This window comes from Pleurodeles waltl, chromosome 8 (genome assembly GCF_031143425.1).
Source record: "Pleurodeles waltl isolate 20211129_DDA chromosome 8, aPleWal1.hap1.20221129, whole genome shotgun sequence".
Classification (NCBI taxonomy): Eukaryota; Metazoa; Chordata; class Amphibia; order Caudata; family Salamandridae; genus Pleurodeles; species Pleurodeles waltl.
In genome coordinates this window covers 111861084-111881234 of record NC_090447.1, presented here as the reverse complement: position 1 = coordinate 111881234, position 20151 = coordinate 111861084, and the positions used below count along the sequence as shown (strand labels likewise).

Sequence of the window (20151 nt, the reverse complement as noted above, 5' to 3'; positions counted from 1 at the left end):
TACATGCCCTAGGCACATGTAGTGCACTCTAATAGGGACTTACAGGTAAATTAAATAGTCAATCATGGATAAACCAATCAATAGTACAATTTACACAGAGAGCATATGCACTTTAGCACTGGTTAGCAGTGGTAAAGTGCTCAGAGGTCAAAAGCCAACAACAACAGGTCAGAAAAAATAGGAGGAAGGAGGCAAAAAGTTTGGGGATGTCCCCGTCAAAAAGCCAGGTCCAACAATAACTATTTAGTGCAATGAATGATTTCCATTTGTAACCAACTTACTCCACACTGTAGGACTGTGTCTTCCTTAACTTGGCCAAACTAGGCTCCAACTCCATTCTGAAATTGAAAATGGGTCATGTTCCTACTGCCTCCATACGCAGCACAATGTGCACTGAAACATTATTAAATGAAACTGTGATTCCATTATTTCACTTGAATGAGATCTTGTTCTTGGCACGCTCAGGAGGAAGACTTTCCTCTAAAATGTTCAAGGTTCTTCCTGCCTGAAGCAGAGTGATCCTATTCATTTAAAAAGTCTGCCATTGTTTTCTGTGTAGCTAGACTTGTACTGTCACATCCAATGATTTCAGGGCAAACGGGAGCTAAGCATTATTAACTGAGAGGATCGGGATAGGTATTGTTGCGTTTTATTCCGTATCAAGATTTGCTGAGCTTATCTATCACTTTACTCACCTTATGCGGACTGTATGATTTTTACTGTATATTTTGCTTCAAGGTAGGGCACATTCTGGAGGTGAGCCAGGGTCTTCTGCCTGCTCTAGGGATCAGATTTGTGGCACTCGTGCAGCATTTGACTGAGCTTTATACTAATTTCCTGCGAACGACTTATGATTTTGCTTCAGCAACGATCCTAAATTTGAGCAAACCTTTGTGGTTTCTAACTTATATCCGACTAAAGAAATCTTACTGAACTGATCTTACTGTTTGTGTCATTAATAAACGTAAATCTATTTAGGTGCAAATTTCCTCATATATTTTTTAGCATAACACCGCCCGATCCTGCGTAGGCACTTTGGGGGTCATTCTGACCCCGGTGGGCAGCGGTCGCCGCCTGCCTGGCGGGAACCGCCATTTGACCGCTCTGCGGTCAAAAGACCGCTGGCGGCATTCCGACCTTCCCGCTGGGCCAGCGCCCGCCGGCCCAGCGGGAAGGGGGCCTGCAACATTGAAGCCGGCTCCGAATGGAGCCGGCGGTGTTGCAGGTGTGCGACGGGTGCAGTTGCACCCGTCGCGCTTTTCACTGTCTGCTAGGCAGACAGTGAAAAGCAGGCTGGGGCCCTGTTAGGGGGCCCCTGCACTGCCCATGCCAGTGGCATGGGCAGTGCAGGGGCCCCCAGGACACCCGTTCTCGCCAGCCTCTTCCTGGCGGTGTAAACCGCCAGAAACAGGCTGGCAGGAAGGGGGTCAGAATCCCCTGGGCAGCGGTGCTTGCAGCACTGCCCTGGCGGATTTGCCCAGCCGGGGGAAATCCGGCAGGAAACCGCCAGACCCGGTTTTCTGACCGCGGCTTTACCGCCGCAGTGAGAATGGGCAGGGAAGCACCGCCAGCCTGTTGGCAGTGCTTCCTCCATTCGCGGCCCTGGCGGTCAAAATGACCCCCTTTATCTTTAGATTACCTGATAAAAATGTCAACACACATAAAAAGTCCAACTCAACCTGGAGTATGTGTATCGAGTTAGGCAATATATATCCCCAGATTTAATTAGGGATATATCCTCAAGTGTGTTTGCCTCTCCAGTTTCATTAAACTGCCTTAATTTTTCTGATCTCGAACTTCAATCACCTTTTGGGCAGTACTCCTGCTGTACAACAGTAGCATCTTAAGAACACTATCCTTGGTGGCCTCCGATGCCTTATTGAGTGGAACATTATAAATGCTGAGTTAATGACAGAAGAATATAAGTTCATAAAGCTATGGGTTGTTCTGCTCCTATTTTCTGCTCCATTTTGCAAGGCAAATTACACATACACAAAAGGAAAACATTTGATACAATCTTATTTTCTCATTATTTTGTTTTTTCCTGGTTAACGGTTTTGGTTTATTCTTTTACATGAGTAATGGTTGTCACGTAATTTTAGTAGTGCTTTCCTACCAGGACTTCAATACCACCAAATAAAACCTGAGTTATCTATTTGCATTCCTATTTCTATCAAAGGGGTTCTTTCAAAATTCCTTCTGAAATGCAGAGTACGTGGATGCTTTTAGCCGTAGGAGATATTGGTGAAAAAACACCTAGAGCTGATCATTCTGTAGTCTTGCATTGGTTGCTTCTGAAAATTGGCATTGCTCATTTGTCTAGGCACAGGCCTCAATTACAAACTGGGAGTGCCTGTATCCCCTAGGGGGATACTGATGTGCCAAATTGTAACTGGCCTGGGTCTCCTGGTGTGGAAACACTGGAACTGATATAAATGATGGAAAATCCAGCAGTTGAAATCACTTTATGTTTGGGCTGCAAGAGCCTGGTCCACACCCAACCCTCTGCCACAGAACATGAGAGCAGGCAATGCTTACACCTCACCAACCCAAATCCTCCCCTGTCCCCTTATACCTTAATTATCACCCCTCCTCATACGTCTGCCCACATCCATTTACCAAAAGTATGAAAACATCATTGCACAGAGACAACTCCATGGACTGATGACCATGCTGCTAAACCTTTTCCAAATACTCTGAAAGTTACTCTTAAGTTAGTATGTTGTAGGCGTGTCATTGCACATGTCAGAGGGCTCATTAGGATCCTCTTGTCCTGACCAATTTGCAGAGGTGGCGCTGTCCCGTTCTTTTCATCCTGATTAATTTAGTCCCGCAATTTCACAAACTACACTAGAAAAAAAAGCTTGCCTTGTGGAAGTGAAAATAAATCACCTGCTGTAAAATAAAAAGGAAGATAATCCAGCTATAGGGGAGAAATGAAGCTGGACCAAGCTCCCATATGTTGAAATAGGATGACCACACATTAACTAGTTTTCCCGTGGGGTAAACATGGTACACCATATGCAGCTAAGTCTGAACCCCAACGCTGTTCCGGGTGAAATATAAGTAAAGCGTTGCGTGCAACAAACCAAAGAAAAACATTAGGTAATTAAATAAGTGACATTTTAAATATGGGAAAATATCACAGACATTAATAAAAACTGATATGAGGTTCAAAGACCATCCCCATGGAGAATAATGGGAACAGGCATTCAATTTTAGTTTACAGGAAAAAATATGAAAAGTTGATAACATTGTATGTTCTCGTGGAAGCCTTAGTAGGATTCAGGGACCAAGAGAGGTAGACTTATCAGGAAGACAGGAACATGGTGCCTCTTTACCCCATTACCGTCACTGGAATGTCATGCTGGCTGCCTCACTTACCCTCTTGTCTAATGCACATGTTGCTGCTTTGCAGTTCTGTGAGATGTGGTTGCATAATGTTTCTGATAATCATTAAGGTCTTGTAACACTGTTCTTATATGAATCAGGAGGTTTCTGCCAGTCAGCCCAGTGCACGGCATTGGACTTGGCTTCTCAGGGAGCCGAGGCCAATGCCCTCGCACAGAGAGTGCCCCAGTTCCCTCGGAATGTGCACTGTCTGCCATAGTAGATTGTGCACATTCTGACAGTGCTGGGCAGGGGAGCAACTGCACTGCCCACAACATGGTTGTGGGCAGTGCAGGGGCCCCCCATTTTCCCCAGCACTGCCTTTCCGCCAGCCTTTTCAGAATCAGTAATAGGAAAAACGCATGTGTTTCCTACAATTCACCAATATTATCTAGGCTGGCTTCCCCTCCAACAGTTTATTGTAAACATCTGTACAGTGCTCACCCAAGAAAATATGAGCTGCCTGAAAGTAATAAGGCCACTTGACAAAATATTACATGAATGTAAGCTCTGAATTATTCCCAGCAATGCACTACTCATTTGTTCAAGAAGTTAAAACACAAGTTTTGCAACTTCCAGCTCCAAATTAGTATTTTCCCATGCCTATGATTAACTCACTATTAAACGAGGTTTGATAACCTGCATTATTAAAGCGGGTAGCTGAGCCTATTGATAGCAGGGTCCTTTTCAATGATTTGCATCAAGTTTACTGCTTTGCATAGTTCCCTTGCTACAAGGTTTAATTTATTTGCATCAGTGAATTGTTTTATTGTTCTAATGTTAATATTGCGGGTCTAATTGCGGACTACAAGATGGCAGCTTTGAGTCTACGATTCAACCCATTTCTTAATGTTGTTAGTGTGAATAATTTTTCAAGCTTCAGGCCTTCATGACTGTTTGCCTTTTGTCTGCAGCATCTTACAGACTGCGGGTATGTACTCTGGTTTCTATGGCACTTTTGCTGATGGGGGAGCAGTCGATCCAAATTCGAAATGCGGATCAGCCATGTGTGCAACATAAAAATAATCCATTTTTATTAAGTATTTTTATTTTGTCTGCATATCCAGTTTTGTATTACCAATATAAAAGACTGTGATCATTTGACCTGGCTATGTTTTGTTGTGTTAACTCCTACTGATGCCAACCTTACACACACACACACACACACACACACACACACACAGTAACTTGAATAATCTACTTGACCTAACTGTAATGTAATTGACTCATAAACAGATCTCACATTGTCTGATCCAAGGCAAATATTTTATTTAACAGTCACCTTTTTCCTCATTCTCATATGAGTGCACCTTCAAATATAGGAGTTCAGCATTTCTGCTGCACAAACAAAACTCTTTTGTTTGAGTAAATAGACTAAACCTTTGTTCCATGTATATTTAGAATCTAGCCCACATACAGGGTACACATGATCCATGACTTCTCCTAGTTTAGTAACAGCATTGCCATCAGGGAGAGAGTGTTTCTCAGTTTATTTTTAAACACTTACTTTTAATAAATATATCACTAAAGCATGAATTGATAGCACACTGCCATTTACTGACAGTAAATGTCCAAAAACGTTCCCATTAACTTACAGTTACTGATAAAACTATTTCGAATATTAACAATAATCTGTGAAAAGTGGGTTAAGAAAACTTATTTATAATTTTCACATCATCAAGTTAAGTGTTCTGATGTGTTTTCATCCTGTTCAAATATTTTTTATCACACTGAAGAACAAAAAATGGTCTTTCAGAAAAACTGCCATATTTTGAAATGTGTGTACATTGTACTTAGTTGTTTGAATGTTGTGAGTTAGGAAAAACCTGCCACCCTAAAGCCTTTCATTTCACACGTTTTACAACAGGTCAGAAAGTTTACCTTACAAAACCATGGAACTCTGCAGTCAGAATGAAAAAAGACAAACTGACTTTTGACCTCTGTTCCTAAACACAGAGCAAATGTGACAAGAACATGATTTAAAGGTGACTTTATTCCTCCTTCACTTTCTGACTGAACAGAACACCCTGTTCTTGAAGGGGGAGTAGGTCCTAAAAATAGCTTGGCCTGATAAAATGACACTTGACATAGTGAGTGGGTGAGTTGATTTTTCAAGGCCTGAGGACACAGGACCCACATATCTCAACAACCGCATAAACTTCCACAACCTACCAGACATCTCCGCTTGGCTGAATCCTACCTTTACGCCCACCCCCTCACATGCAGAATCAGGTTCAGTGGTCGTGCCTTCTCCTACCTCACTTCTAAAGTCTGGAACAACCTGCCCCTGCACATCGGAGCTGCCTTCTCAGCGCTTGAATTCTGTAAGAATCTGAAGGCCTGGCTCTTCCCCCTTGCCCCGACTTTGGCTTCGCCCGTGCAGCTCTGGCTTCAGCTCCAGGATACCCTCCTGGGAGAGCTGTGCGCTATACAAATACACACATTATACAACATAACATAACACAAATGGCCAGATGTACTAAGATTCCAGTTTGCAATTTCCTAATTGCATATCTTTGAGATTCGCAATTAGGAAATTACAAAGTGTGATGTACAACAGTGTCTCAGACACGGTTTGCGATTCCCACATGGGTCACAAGTCACCTGCCTCATCAATATTCATGAGGCAGGTCGCAATTTGCGACCCATTCGGAAGAGCCACAATCACAAAGATGGTGACCTGCTGGAGTCAGGAGATCACCATATCGGATTGTTTTTTAAATAAAGTAATTTATTTTTTTGTAATGCAGCCCGTTTCCCTTAAAGGAAGAGGGGATGCATTACAAAAACAAAAATGAAAAGTTGAATTTTCATTTTTTAAGAGCAGGCAGTGGTCTGTGGAACCACGGTCTGCTTTTATAAAATGTTGGCGCCCAAATCGCGAAGGCTTCCCTTTGGGACCCCTTCCTGTTAGCCATGGGGTACCACAACCTCTATGGAGTCTGTGAAATATGAATGTTTTTTGTGACAGCATTCTGTTTGTAAAACATTCATACATGCAAGTGCGATTGGTTATTAGGAAGGGACGTCTTACACCCTAAACATGCCCCTTCTTAATACCGAATCACACAGGCAAAATGCAATTCAGTAACAAGTTACCAAGTCGTGTTTTGCCTTTGGTACATGGCAAAAAGCATTTTTACAGTCTCAAACTGTCATTTGTGACCGGAAAAATGCTTTGTACATCTGATGCAAAATAACATAATCTGACATAACGTAACATAACAGTACAAACCATGAGTACAAGACCTCATTGACAACAGGAGTGACACGGGTGAAAAATATGGTACAGAAGACTATTTAAAGAACGCATTTCTAACATATACATTTACTCTAAAATAGATTTGGTGCGTTTAACTTTTTTTAAAAAATGTTTGCTTAATCATTTTTTATGGGTATCTAGCCAAGACATTTCTTACATAACATTATCACATGGAATGTGCGGGGAATGGCCATCCCTAGAGAGTGCTATCTGATATATTCCTACTGCAACGTAGACAGACCCTGCATACCTACATGAAACACACACGACTGCCACACAACTACAAAAACTGCTAAGTAGATGCCAAATGTTTGGCACTTCTTACGCTGTTGGGGGGGGGGGATGAGGGAAGAGGGGTAGGTTGGTGTCCTCATCCACCAATAGCAAACCACACACACAGTGGTAAATCCCAAATCAAATCAAATCATTAACATTTATAAAGCGCGCTACTCACCCGTGCGGGTGCAGGTATGTGGTGGTGGAGGGGACACTGGATGGGGCTCCGATCACCCTGCTGATGCTTTACGCAGCTTACAGTAACCAGAAGCAATTCATAGCAAGCCTCACTCCACAATGATAAATGACCTGATAACACCTGATACATGGGCAGGGGATTTCAGTACTGTCCACGATATCACCTTGGACAGGTCCTTACCTCCCCTGCAGGGAACATCGACACCTAGGACAGGACATGGACAACTGATTGACATGGGGCACTCCATGCATGTCAATCCAAGGGAGTACTCATTCTTCTCCCCAGACCACCAACTACATATATAACTCTCACAAGGCATCCCAAGCCATAGCTAGTGAGTACTTGGGAGGCACACTTTCTAATCAAAACCCCCTTAAAATGATAATACAGTGGGGCAGACAGTGCTCACCGATATTCACTTGGAAATTGTACAGTCCAGCAATAAAAGACAGAGTTTTTAGCAACACTCTGAGCACACGTAACTGATTCCTTCACTGAAAATGAGGCAACTGCCACCAGTACAGGGGTTGAGTAGGACGCTTTAGAACTGTTACACAGGGCCTGTTCATCAAACCCTTATACGGGGTAAAAAATGTACTGTAGACACAGATTCTCGAAGCTGAATGAGCCATACGGGAGGTGGAGATAAGGGTAGGAAATGATGCAGTGAACGATGATGAGGTGATCTCCCCTCCCCCCCAACTTTCAGAAGGGATCATAGAGCAGCAGTTGCTTGACTTGGGATGTTAGACTATGCGGAATATGTTGTCAGGTAACACGCAGAAGGACATATGGTTGGATATATACTGGCATGGTCACTGAGGCCGGCGGTCCCTAGAGCCCCCATGACCACTACCAGATCCCCCGGCAGAACATGTGGTGAACACAGGGCAATATCAATCGGGTCTTCTTTGATTACTACACCCCACTCTACAGAGCGGCGGTGGACTGTGAGGACCCCACTCTATGGAATTACTTGGAAAAGCTGCCGATCCCAAGCCTTGACCCTCTACAGCACCATGCCTTAGACAAGGCTCTGTCCATGGAGTAAATTAGTCTTGCAATTGACTAGATAGCACAAAACAAAACTCCTTTGATGGATTGACTCCCAGTGGAAATCTATTCCACCTACAACACGACCCTCCCACCTAAATTGCACCAGATGTACCAATTGGCAAGAGACAAAGACATCCTCCCTGTGACCATGGGAGAAGCAATAATCATAGTCCTCCGCAAGCTGGGTAAGGACTCACTGGAGGTGCGCTTTTACAGACTGCCCTCCCTCCTAAGTACGGATTACAAGATCCTTGGTAGGGTAATTACAAAGAGACAGCTTCTCTGCCTCTTCACATTGGTCCACCAAGACCAGAATGGTTTCATCCCAAGAAGAAACACATTCCTAAATCTAAGGGGTCTGACTGAAGAAAACCCATAAGCGACGCTGCTATGCATGGCTCCTCTCGATATTGAGAAGGCTTTTGGCACTCCGGTTAGTGGTTGGCCTTACTTGATGGAAGTACCGAGGAGAATGGAGGGGATTGGGTCTGGAGATACTGCGTCTCTAGGTACATAAAACTCTACTAACCTTCCAAGAACTTCAGGAACAGAATGGCCTTTGGCCAGGCTAGTGACTTGGTAAGTAACGCTTGCGTGTTTCCTGCTATCCAGAATATGGAGCAATACAAGAGGTATATGCTACATGTATTTGGTCCCTGTATGTCATTTTTATACAATGCATTGGTAATAGAGCCAACTAATATGGAAAGTATGGGACATGTAATTCCAGAGGAGCGTGAAAAATTGAGAACAAGGAAAACAGTATGTTAAAATGCATCTGAATTCCCCTAAGTTTTTGATTTCCATACACGTAGGTTGAAATCCTAAGTAAGTCAAGAAAAGTACACTGTTCCTGTGAGGGAGAAAGTCAGTAACAATGGGAGGGTCCTATTTAGGAGCAAAAACCTCACACACCCAAATAGGTGTCATGCTTCATCATCGGAGTTGCTCCTCGTCAGACTGGCGCTGCAATGTCTGACGGGCTCCACCTCAGATGGGGGGGCTCTTTGCCGGAGTTCTTATCTGTGATGATGCCCAGACCCTTATTGTGTGCATGAAGAAAGGAGATCAAAAAATAGGAATCTAAAATTGGCTCACTGTACCATAAAGACAAATCTATTTAATCAGAATATATAGGTCAGAGGCCAAGGTTAAAACTAAACATAAGAGTGAAACAGAGTTAATGGTCAATCACTCTAGAGAGGGGTGGGGAATTTCCACGTCATCCCCTATTAAGGTCAACATGTTTCGCGTCTAAAAGAGGCCCAAAAGGGTCCAGTGACGCTTCTTCAGGACCAAAAATATATATGAGCTATGTGTCTCCTATTTACGTAAAGTACTAGTAAACTTATACCTGAAATTGTCAGGACAAACTGTATCCAGTCACTCACACTAATATGAAATTGCTCTTTCTGTCTGTCGCCCTCGTCCCCATTGTGGAGCGGGCTACCTGGGACAGAGCGGACCAATGGTCAGGGCTGTATATCTCCTTGATATTAGCACAGCCTGCCGGCGGGTCACCTACCCGGGTCCGCGTCTCCGTACGGGAGATATACAGACCTGACCCTTTTTTTATTCAGTGAAAGACTATAAAACATGTGGACACTCTGAAGGAACATCTCAATGTTACACCCATGGACTTGGATGTCTGACAACATGAGGGCAGTACTCATTTCAGATGAAAGGAAATAAACGTATGAATGGATTCAGACACATTTCTACGGATCAGTATCATATACAAATCAGGATTTTGTTAGTTGTGATATCATTTGTACATTCTTTTTCATGTGAATTGATTTTGTTGGTGCTCTAATTACTACTATATTTGCAATTCATTGTTTTATGCTCCAGGTTACTGTGTAATAAAGCTTTGTACCAATACCATTGTTGTAATTACTAGCTTCCCAGGAATAAGTGGAGCCTCAATTAAACAAATCACTCCGCTGATGCCTCTGCCAGATCTGAAGCCAACTTCATACAGACCTACCTGTGTGACACAGCTCACGGATGGACAAGTGAACCCCCGGTCTCTATTCCTAGCTCTGCAGGCCTATATTCTATTAATTGGGTTCTCAGGGATAAGGGAAATCTACCTACAAGGGCATAAAGCTTTGGACACAAACAGTATTTCAGAATTCAGAAAGTCATGCACAAACTATGAGGGAACAGGTTGAACTCATAGAAGGAGAAAACACTGAACAGCCTGCATTGACAAACTGTCTATAAAACACTACCTTTCCAAGAATAAGCATAGAAATGCTGCCTGCACAATATGGCTGAATAACTTTTTTCCTGGTACAGTTAAGAAGAAAGGTTATGTAGTAAAGCTACAAACTACAGGAAAGTGTGCCTGCCAGTGATATAAGAGAACAGAAGAGTATGATGATCTCTGTACATAAGAGACACTGTAACTTAACTTGGTTCTTGTGGGGTTGTCCTTTGGACTCCCGTACAGTATTATTGGCCAAAATACATCAACACGAAAAGATGTAATTCCATGGCCTGCCATAGGTGTTCACCACAACTCTCACCACCGCCCGCTCCTGGTCATTATTTGCGGCCTTTCTAGGCCTTGCTCATGGCATTGCCACTCCAGCTGTCATCTGTTCTGAGTGACAGCAGTCATGTTGAGGAGGATTGTGGCTGTTACATGTGGGCTGCCCAGTGGTTATAACCCCTCCTCCCACAATCTCCAGCACAGTCAATTCATGACAATAAGTCCCATCTGAATGGGCATAGAAGAAAGGGGTGTTCTATGGCCTGCTTAGGTAATATCCCATTAGCTGACATCTATCTGTAAGGCAGCTACTGGGTCCACCCCCCATACATTTACCAAACACTACTGTGTGGATGTCCTGGCCAGACAACAGGCTAGAGTGGGCCAGGATGTCCTACATATAATTTTGCAGTATAATGCAACATCCTCAGAGTAAGCCACCACATTCTATTGAGAACTGCTTTACAGTCTACGCACAGCATGTGTATCTGCCGCTATACATGCCACAAGCGGAAAACGTCACTAACCATGTAAGCATCTGTCATTTGTATGTAATGCTGTAGATTCACATGCACCCGCCCTCCTCCCTGGTTGCCTGTGATTGTTGCAGATCATTTCTTCCCTTTTGTTTTCTTCAAAACTTTGCTTTGCATGGTTATTTTTACTAGCCTGTATACTCCTCCAATCTCGTCCTCCGTGCGGGAAAAAAACAATTTAACAATGAAATCGATGCCTATGGCCTTCACTAGCAGGTGAAGTTACTAGGTCCTGTGACTCAAAAAGACTTATTTAGAAGAAAAACAAGTTGTGCATGTCCGAGTCCAACACTAGATGGCAGACGTATGCACAGCAGGCATATCAACAGCTACAAATGCCACGAACATTAAACTTTGAAACAACCTGCCTGTCAACAAAAACACATACACTTGTAGCTCCACTACAGATGGAAGCCCAGTTTGTGTTAAAAACATATTACCATTCCCATCTTATGGAAGCCATAATAATATGGTGAAAGTACATAATATGGTGAAAAGCAAAGCTTCTGGGGACACCTTAAGCTTCAAAAATGGTCTCTACTACCTTCTGAAGGGGCTACAGTGGATTTCGTTGATATAAAATTATTTCCCTCCCTCAGAAAGACAGAATACAGCCAGAAAGTTCGCTACATTTTTGTAGCATCATCATCTACTTAGCTTCTCTATTTCATGGTTTTGCACGATTAAAGTGGTAACTTAATAGTTCCTGACTCAATGAAGATTATGTTTGTACAGAGGCAAACGTGTAATCTTGCAGGAGACACTGCAGTTAAACTCTTCCGACAATTTTTAAAAGTATAGCCTTAGTCACCTGATTTCAAATCTGTCGGAGGTTAAAATCGTTCATCTTATACCACAGATACTGTCAAAGCATTCATTACCACTGTAGTCATTAGAAACCATACTATGGCAGTGGGGGCTGGCGATCTCTGAAACAGTGATCAAAAGTACTTGGAACAAAGGAGCATGATTCCCACTAGGAGGGTGTGAATGGTTCTTTCCACTAAAGAAAATACGATAACCATTTGCAATGCAATCGGTCTCGCATTTGCTCCAGTTACAGCTATTAATGTTTTAAACTCGTAACTGGACTTTTCTTGCCACATAAACTGAAAAGTAAAAGAGTTTGACATAAGCGAGCCAACAGCCGCCATGAGCGCAAAGCAGACACACAAAAGGAAACAGAAGTTAGCTCCCAGTGAAACATATCACCAAAAGTACAATTATCCATGTAACTGGCAAAAGTGCAATTATCCATGTAGCAGGGTCGATGTCATGCAAAGCGCTCGACTACTGCCCAGCGATATTGCGCTGCCTACGACATAACAAGAAAAAGTAGTCCAGAAACCATATGGAAAACATGGAGCCTCGTATATTTTCAGTAGTTGGCCGATGCGCTCGAGGAGGGCTAAACACTGGAAAAGGCATGACGTATGGATGCCTTTCACTAATAAAATGAAGCGAACTTTAAAAGGCAAGCCCACGAACCAACCAAACTTTTGGGCGTGGTTAAAAGCCCACATAGAGATTACACCAGGGACACAGCGCTTTGCGCGCTCGACCCTAAAAAAAGAAGCCAAACAGTGCATTTTACACTATAATTTTCAAATACAACTATCACCAGATATACAGACAACCCTGACAGGGCATTTGTGAAAATATTCCAAAACTTTTATAGGGTGTCAAGCGAAAAACTGACCCTCCTGTCGGCCTCCCATCTTTCACCCTGTCTCTCTTCCTATCTTTCCCTCTTGCATTCTCTTACTCTCTGTCTGACTTTTGTTTCAGCCTGCCACTCTCTCCTTCCTCCCCTCTATATTTCCCTTCTATCTCCCTCCCACCTCTCACTTCCTGCCTCTAACCTATATCTTTTGTAAACTTTTTGTCTGTCTCTCAATTTATCTCTTGCCCATTTTTTCTTTTTCACATTTATCTCATCACTGCCTCTTACACACTATCCTATGGCTTCTATCTATCCCTCTAACTCTCATTTCATACCCCTTTACCATCATCTACCTTCCAGCCCCTTCCCTCCTTCTTCCAGTATTTTAATATGCATTCCCTTTACTTTCTCCTTCTCTTCCCTTACGTAACCTCTTCTTTCTATGTCTCACATTTTTCCCTCTCATCTCTTCCTATCACTGTCTCATTTCTTTTCCACGACCTGCTTGCTCTTCTCTCTTACACCCACTGTCTACCTCTATTCGTGCCTCTTTGTCCTTAGCACACTTTCTCCCTCCCTTCCCCTTACACACACACTCTGATGCTCCCTCCTTTTCTGTTAATAGGGCTCAAGACTGTGGACTGAGACTAGGGCAGGTTCAGAACAAGGTTCAGGGAGTTATGTTGCTGCTCAATGCCTTCGATTTGCAGCAATTTAAAGCAAAAGGGATACGGTTTACCCCTAATCTGTAAAGGACAGAAATCGGCAGGGGCAGCTCCTCCGCAGTGGCGGAGGAGCGTCACCCCACTGGCTAAGAGCCAGCATCAGAAAAATAAAACTATATTTCATTATCGTTATAGTTTTCTGCTGCTGGCTCAGCCAGCATGTGAAGGGCGGGGTAAGGCCATGGGAGGTGAGGGGGGGAGGAGGAGTGGAATGCACTAAGTGCGCATGTGTGTTTTGCCTACGAACACACATGTGCACATAGGTTTCTCCAACCTAGCTGTGTTGCAAAGCCGGGCTGGAGAAACTGCATAGACCCCCAGTGCACTGTGAGCGGCAGGCAAACCCTCTCAGACCAATCTTGACGCTGCTCTCAAGCTTGGCATAGCATGAGAGCAGCACTGGGATTGATGGGGAGCCTGGGCTGGTGTCCCAGTGAATGCTGAGATACGAGAAAAGCAGGAGGGAGGCGGCAGCAAAAAAAGGTAAGTGTTTTTATTAAAAAAAATGTTTACCCTGTCGTCCTCCCGCCGCCCCCCCTTAACATTTGCGGCAGCTACCACTGTAAACTGCATTCCTTAATGAGCACCAGAAGAGATATTTTCATTTTTTTGTCAAATATTTTTGCCTAGCAGCCTTTCAACTTCTTTCATAGCCTCCTCCACCACTTATATGACCCCATTATCCTCACCAGCAATCTGGTGCGACTCCTGCAGATAAAACAATAATGTGGCTGGGCAAGCCAGTTGCTTCCTGAAACAGCATGAGATAGAAAGCGCATTGGCTGTACAAAGGCTTCTACTTCATCTCATAACCTCAGCTGGCAGCCCTACAACAGCGCTGGAGATTTGGACCACTGCGCAACATCCATGCAGCACCTTGGTGCTGTCACCAACCTTACTTTACAGTGCGTCATTGGTCTAGTTTTCTTAAGAAGGGGCACTAGACCAATAGTGACAGTGGACTGGTTTCCATCCCAATCTTTTCACAGACTAGGAATCTTTCGCCTAATGTCACAAACTGAGATGGTGTCAGATTTGCCAGTCGAACCCCTAGTCAGCTACAGGCTGAAATACAATGAAGGTAGAAACTTCTGATTCCACACCTTATCATCCTATTAAAAGCAGTGGGTGGGAACATGGAAATCTGATCCCAGCATGAGCCTATGATATAAGAAGAAATTGAATAAAAGGCGGGCTCCTCCTACAGACTCCATCAAGGCTGGTGAGCCCTGCACCTGGAGTGGTTTTGTGCTGTCCTCACTGGTGCTTTTATTGGGGATTGGCAGGTTGAACAATCTTTACTGCTATCTCTCTCTCCACTTGTGCAGTAGAGTCAGATCACAGCACGGGCGGCCTTCCCATTGAACAGTGCAGAAGTTCATTCAGACTTGTGCAGATCCTTACTCTCAAATCCTAATGAAAGACTAAGGGTGTGTGGGCATAGCCCTAGAGACCTCATTAAGCATCTGCTATCCCAATAGAGTCCTGGTGGGTCTATCCGTGCACTTGTTGTGCCTCTACACAAAGTAATAAACTTCATTATGTTAATCCTCTTTCACCTCTCAAGGAACACATCCACCACCACTACCTCTTAATTTCACCAGGTATTGCAGCCTTTTACAAAAAGCAGGGCCCTAATTAAACTACTGATATTAGTTTTTAAAGACATCCATGAGAAAATACTCTATTCCCAATGAAATGACTATCGGAATACTTTCAGGCCTTGAAACTTTTACCAAACAATCATGTTCAATCTTTCGAGGGCCTATCCACTGGAACTCACAACATGTTAGTCTACGATGATTAATTGATGATGCTGATCTTATACTTATTCAAGTTGCCCTGAAAGCTCACATGGTTTAGTTTCAAATCTGTTCCACTCTTTTGCAACATTCTTGTGGCTGGCCGTTGAACCTAGTTACAATCTCTGAAATTGCCTTTTGCCCAGCCATTGTATCACCAATACCTCTACCATGGACTCACCCAAGATGGTACTGTCCTTATGTCCCAACTATTAAGCATGCACAGATTCTGTGATAGAAACGCTACAATTCCCTAATAAACACAAACCATGATGACTGATAGGTAGCTTCAGAAAGCAACCCACTATTACAGCAACCTACTATTTACGTTTGGCAATGGTGCCCAATGTTTACTTTCTCTTTGCTCGCTGAGTTTATTTACTCCAGATACACAGGAAGCTAGACCTCTTAAGCTACATGACAACTTTGTGTGAGATGAAATTCAAACATCCAATATTTACACAAAATGATCAAGCTTATGCTAACGTAAGTATATTTTCATTCATTTTCCACCAAAAATAGACTGCAGGGCTGCAGCGCCCTGCTGGCGTAGATTAGATCAGTCTTGAAGGGAGGTTTGCTAAACAGAATAGTGATACTGCAATTGGATTTATTTGTTCAGTAAAGTACTGGCTTGTGACGTTTTACCACTTCATAGCGCTCATGATACTGCAGGCTTCCAAAGTTGTGGAGGTCAGTCATGAAGGTAGAACTTTCAGCTCTGATCTTCAGGGGGAGGAAGGATGGATACATATGTCCCTTCTTTGTGGAGAAAGGGTAGCCCAATTGGTACAAGAATGGTTGGGAGGGCTTTTTAGAATAAGACTGTTTTCTGGTGTTTTTTAAAAAGTAGCTAGATTAGGTTTATTCTTAAACTTCAGAGCAGCAGAATTCCAGAGATTAGCTCTTAAAATACAGATTTTCTTTCCACCATCGGTCCTTAAGTGAAATCTGGCTAGAACAAGCAGATTTCCTTGAGTGGATAGATCTCTGGCTGCAAATAGGAGTGTAGGCTGGCAACAGGGACTGGAGCTTTTCTGGTCAAAGTCTTGTCCACGGTTGTCTAGTGTGCTCTCACTTTGAATTTTTCTGAAAAACCACTGTTTGGCCACTGCCTGTGTTTACTGATAAACCCCCTTCTGCACTGTAAGTGATTAAACCTTGCCATCTCTACACACGTTTCCAACTCAATGCTCTGACATTTCTCTCAACCTACAGCTAGCATTTTACACTGCATGTTCAGACCTTGTAAAACCTTAGCCCAAGCATGGTTCAAATCAAAGCTAGTCAAAAAGATAACCACTGCCAGTAGTGTCTCTTCCTCTTTGAATGTTTACAACGCTAGGCATGCTAAGGAAAGATGTAGGTAATATAGAACTATTTTTATGAAACACTTTGCAGGCCCCTACTATGGCTACAACATGCTCAATATAATCATGAAAAATTCAGTGAAGTAAACCACTAGTTCCTTCATGAGGTTATTCTTAGTTGATGCACCCAAGATCTGTAATGACATTCTGGGAACCATCAGGACCTTCCCATTCCAAAATCTACTCAAAATTAAGAAAAGAGCTCAAGATATACCTCTTTAAAGAACACTAAGGGCCTCATTACAACTTTGGTGTTCGGAATAGCCTGACCGCCAAAGCCAGGGGGAGGAGGCAGCCATCATACCAGTTGCCTACTCCCTGGTCGTAATATGACATTCCAGCCGGTCAGACCAGCGCGAACAGTGCTACAGTACTGTTCTCGACTCCCTTAGGTGAGCCGAGGCCAATACCGTAGCACAACACCACCCTTGGAAGGCATGCTGTCAGCAAAGCAGACAGTGCGCATTCCGAGGGTGCTGGCAGGGGGGGCCCTTTACTGTGTTTCTGCAAGCTTTTCCATGGCCGGGTCCCCACCATGGAAAGGCTGGCGGAAACGGGAGTCGTGATCAGCACGGCGGTGCCAACTTCAGCGCTGCTGTGGCTGACCACGTGTCTGCCCACCATCAGCCGGTCGGGAACCATGTTCCCAGAGGTGACGTGGTACCCTAGTGGTCTGACCACCAGGGTCGTAATGTTACCGTCCAATCTTCAGCCCAGTAGCAGTCCTCTTCAATCAGCTTTCCATCTATTCCCTCATTGCCTGTAAGTTTACCTCCCACTCTGTACAGTACTTCAGGGCCATTCAACAAGGTACAAGGCGCTGTAAAGTAGCACATGCACACATACAGGTTTATATACACCTCCTTCTGCAATTGAACAAACCTTGTGCAAGAATATGCATGCGTTCTGACCCATCCTCTTTCCAAATCTACGAGAATGCCATCTACCTTCTAGTCACTGTTAACAGCTGATTCCTAGGCTCTTGAACGACGGCCCAAGATACATCTCCAGAGTCATATGACCCAAATAAACATTGACTTACACAAGTATGCAGAAGATTTCTGACATTCGGTCTGCCAAACCCAAGGAAACCAAGCATTAATAATGCAATGCGTTTAATGCAAGAGGCATTTAAAGCCTTGCTGCAGGTAATTTGATGAAACTCCACTAGGATGAGGAGCTAGCACACAAGCTGCTCTGCAATCTGTCCATGTGTTTGAAACTTCACTCCGAGGACAAGAATGGCATAGGGGAAAGGGGGCAAGTCCTTCAGCTATGAAGATAAACAACATTACTACTTTTCAACAAACCTTAAAGGGTGTTCTAAGGAGGTGCACAAGGGTATATACCCAAAGACCATGGAGTCGCCCCCAACAACGAGCGCCTAGAGGAAAGGCAGAGGCTCTTGTGATCTGCATGGTGGCTCTACATGCGTGGAAAGGGACATTGTATTGAACATTCCCTGACTCCAGTGTCAGGGGAATATGCAGGTTCACAGCTGTTTGAGTCTAAGGATGCAGGAACCAATAGGAACAGGAGGGAGGAGATAAGGTGGTGAACAGGGGTGGGCGCGACCAATGAATACCTGGGAAGAGGAGTTGGGAAACACAGAAAGAGGAGCCAATCACTATAAAGCCATGGAGGAATTTAGAAGTTAAGGATGCAGAATAGGTCTGGACCAATCTTCACCTGAGAAACCTCTATTTCTCAGTTGAAAAAGTTCCCTATCTACTTTTGAAAGAGAGATCAAGAGAAACACTCAAGTCTAACTGAACTGAGAAAACATAAAAAGAGACTGAAATGGAAAATATGAATCTTTGAACGTTGGTGACGTAGCTTCTTAAAAGAATTAAGTAACCTTTGAGTCAGGACCCTATTTTCAGTAAATGACTTACCACTGAATACCTTTAAAAGTGTTGTGTTAATCCCAGAAGATATTTGGGTACTTACTTGCCCTAATGAATAAAACAATATTCAGTAGGTAAAAAAATCTTGTGTACCAGGTGACTCTTGCAAGGGACAAGAGTACCTGACAACTAACCCAAAATTGTGTAACATTCTTTGCAAATTTTAAAATACACAACTGAAGTTACACTAAAATGGAGAAATAGTCCATAGAAAAAGTTCACAGTGCAAGAATGAGGAATAATGCAAAGTGCATAAGTAATAGTGGACGTAGTAAATAGGGACTTTCTCTCATAAGTCTAAATATCAATATACGGCATATGCAAAAGGATGCAAGATTAAACTTCCATTCCACAAGAGAACGCAGGGTAAGTCCTAGGGCAAGTACGGCGACTCCAATATAATACCAATCTGGAATTATTAAGTGCCACCTAAATTGTATTTTGAGGCCGATTTGTGCCTACTTATCTACCAAAGTCTATTTCTTGCATCAAAGCCTTTATTCTCTTAATTTCTTAGGAAGGTACATGGTCATATTCTTGTTCAACTCAGTGGTAGGGAACTATTGCATGGTCTGCTCTTGGACTTTCAGCATTTGGTCTATAACCTTTTATGTGGACTTGAGCCTCGTCTTCCCTTCTGCCCCTGTCACCTGCCATGTACTAGAAACAACATGGACCATCAACCAAGGATTTCATCACAGTTTGAACAGCTCCTACAGTCACCATTTAGAAGAGCTGCTACTTCCAGGCAATCTTGGTCAGAATGCCAACTAAATGGTATGCCAGGGTGTCATTTGGATCTCCCATTCAAACCCTTAGTAGTATTGCAATTATCTTCTTCCTCCTTAGGTTATTATGTCCAGAACAGAGGGAGATTTAATGACTTTACATAAATACCAGTCTGCCTTAGCTTGCTGTTCCAGCTGACAGACAGGATAAATGTAGATGCAATGCATCTTAATGACGATCACTGATGTAGCAGTTGTTATCCTGAAAGTATGGCTCAAAGTTGGACATCTGTTAACTAAGATGAGCAAATAAACAGAGTGTAATGCTTTCAACAACACCACGAGGCAAGGCAAAAACAGCAAATACCAAACATACAATTGAGAATGAGATAAAGCAGCTTTAGCAGCAATGAAACATATTTTTTTTTCTACAGACAAGGAAAACATAGTAGGCTACCGAACATGAGCAAACAAAAAGCTTAGCAGTGGGAGGTTCAATTAATTAATTCAGAACCAATCGAATGACAAGTACATTTGGTATGGTCTTACTTCATTAGGGGCACCAACTCTTAGTAGTCAGCATCTGTCCCTCCGTGGCAAACATCCATGTGCCCACACCTACACGTACACATATGACTGCAGAATTTACATACCCGTAAAAACAAATTATAGTTCCAAAATTTCCTAATGATTTAGATTTACCTCACTAAATGCAAATTTTGTACTCTTAAGTGTACCTT

At 43.2% G+C, this 20151-nt stretch overlaps 1 protein-coding gene across 11 annotated transcripts in view; it reads right to left on the bottom strand.

Moving 5' to 3' along the window:
* Positions 1 to 20151, bottom strand: part of GDPD5 (glycerophosphodiester phosphodiesterase domain containing 5) — a 699403-nt gene that overhangs the window by 164951 nt on the left and 514301 nt on the right. The gene's annotated exons all lie outside the window — the stretch shown is intronic.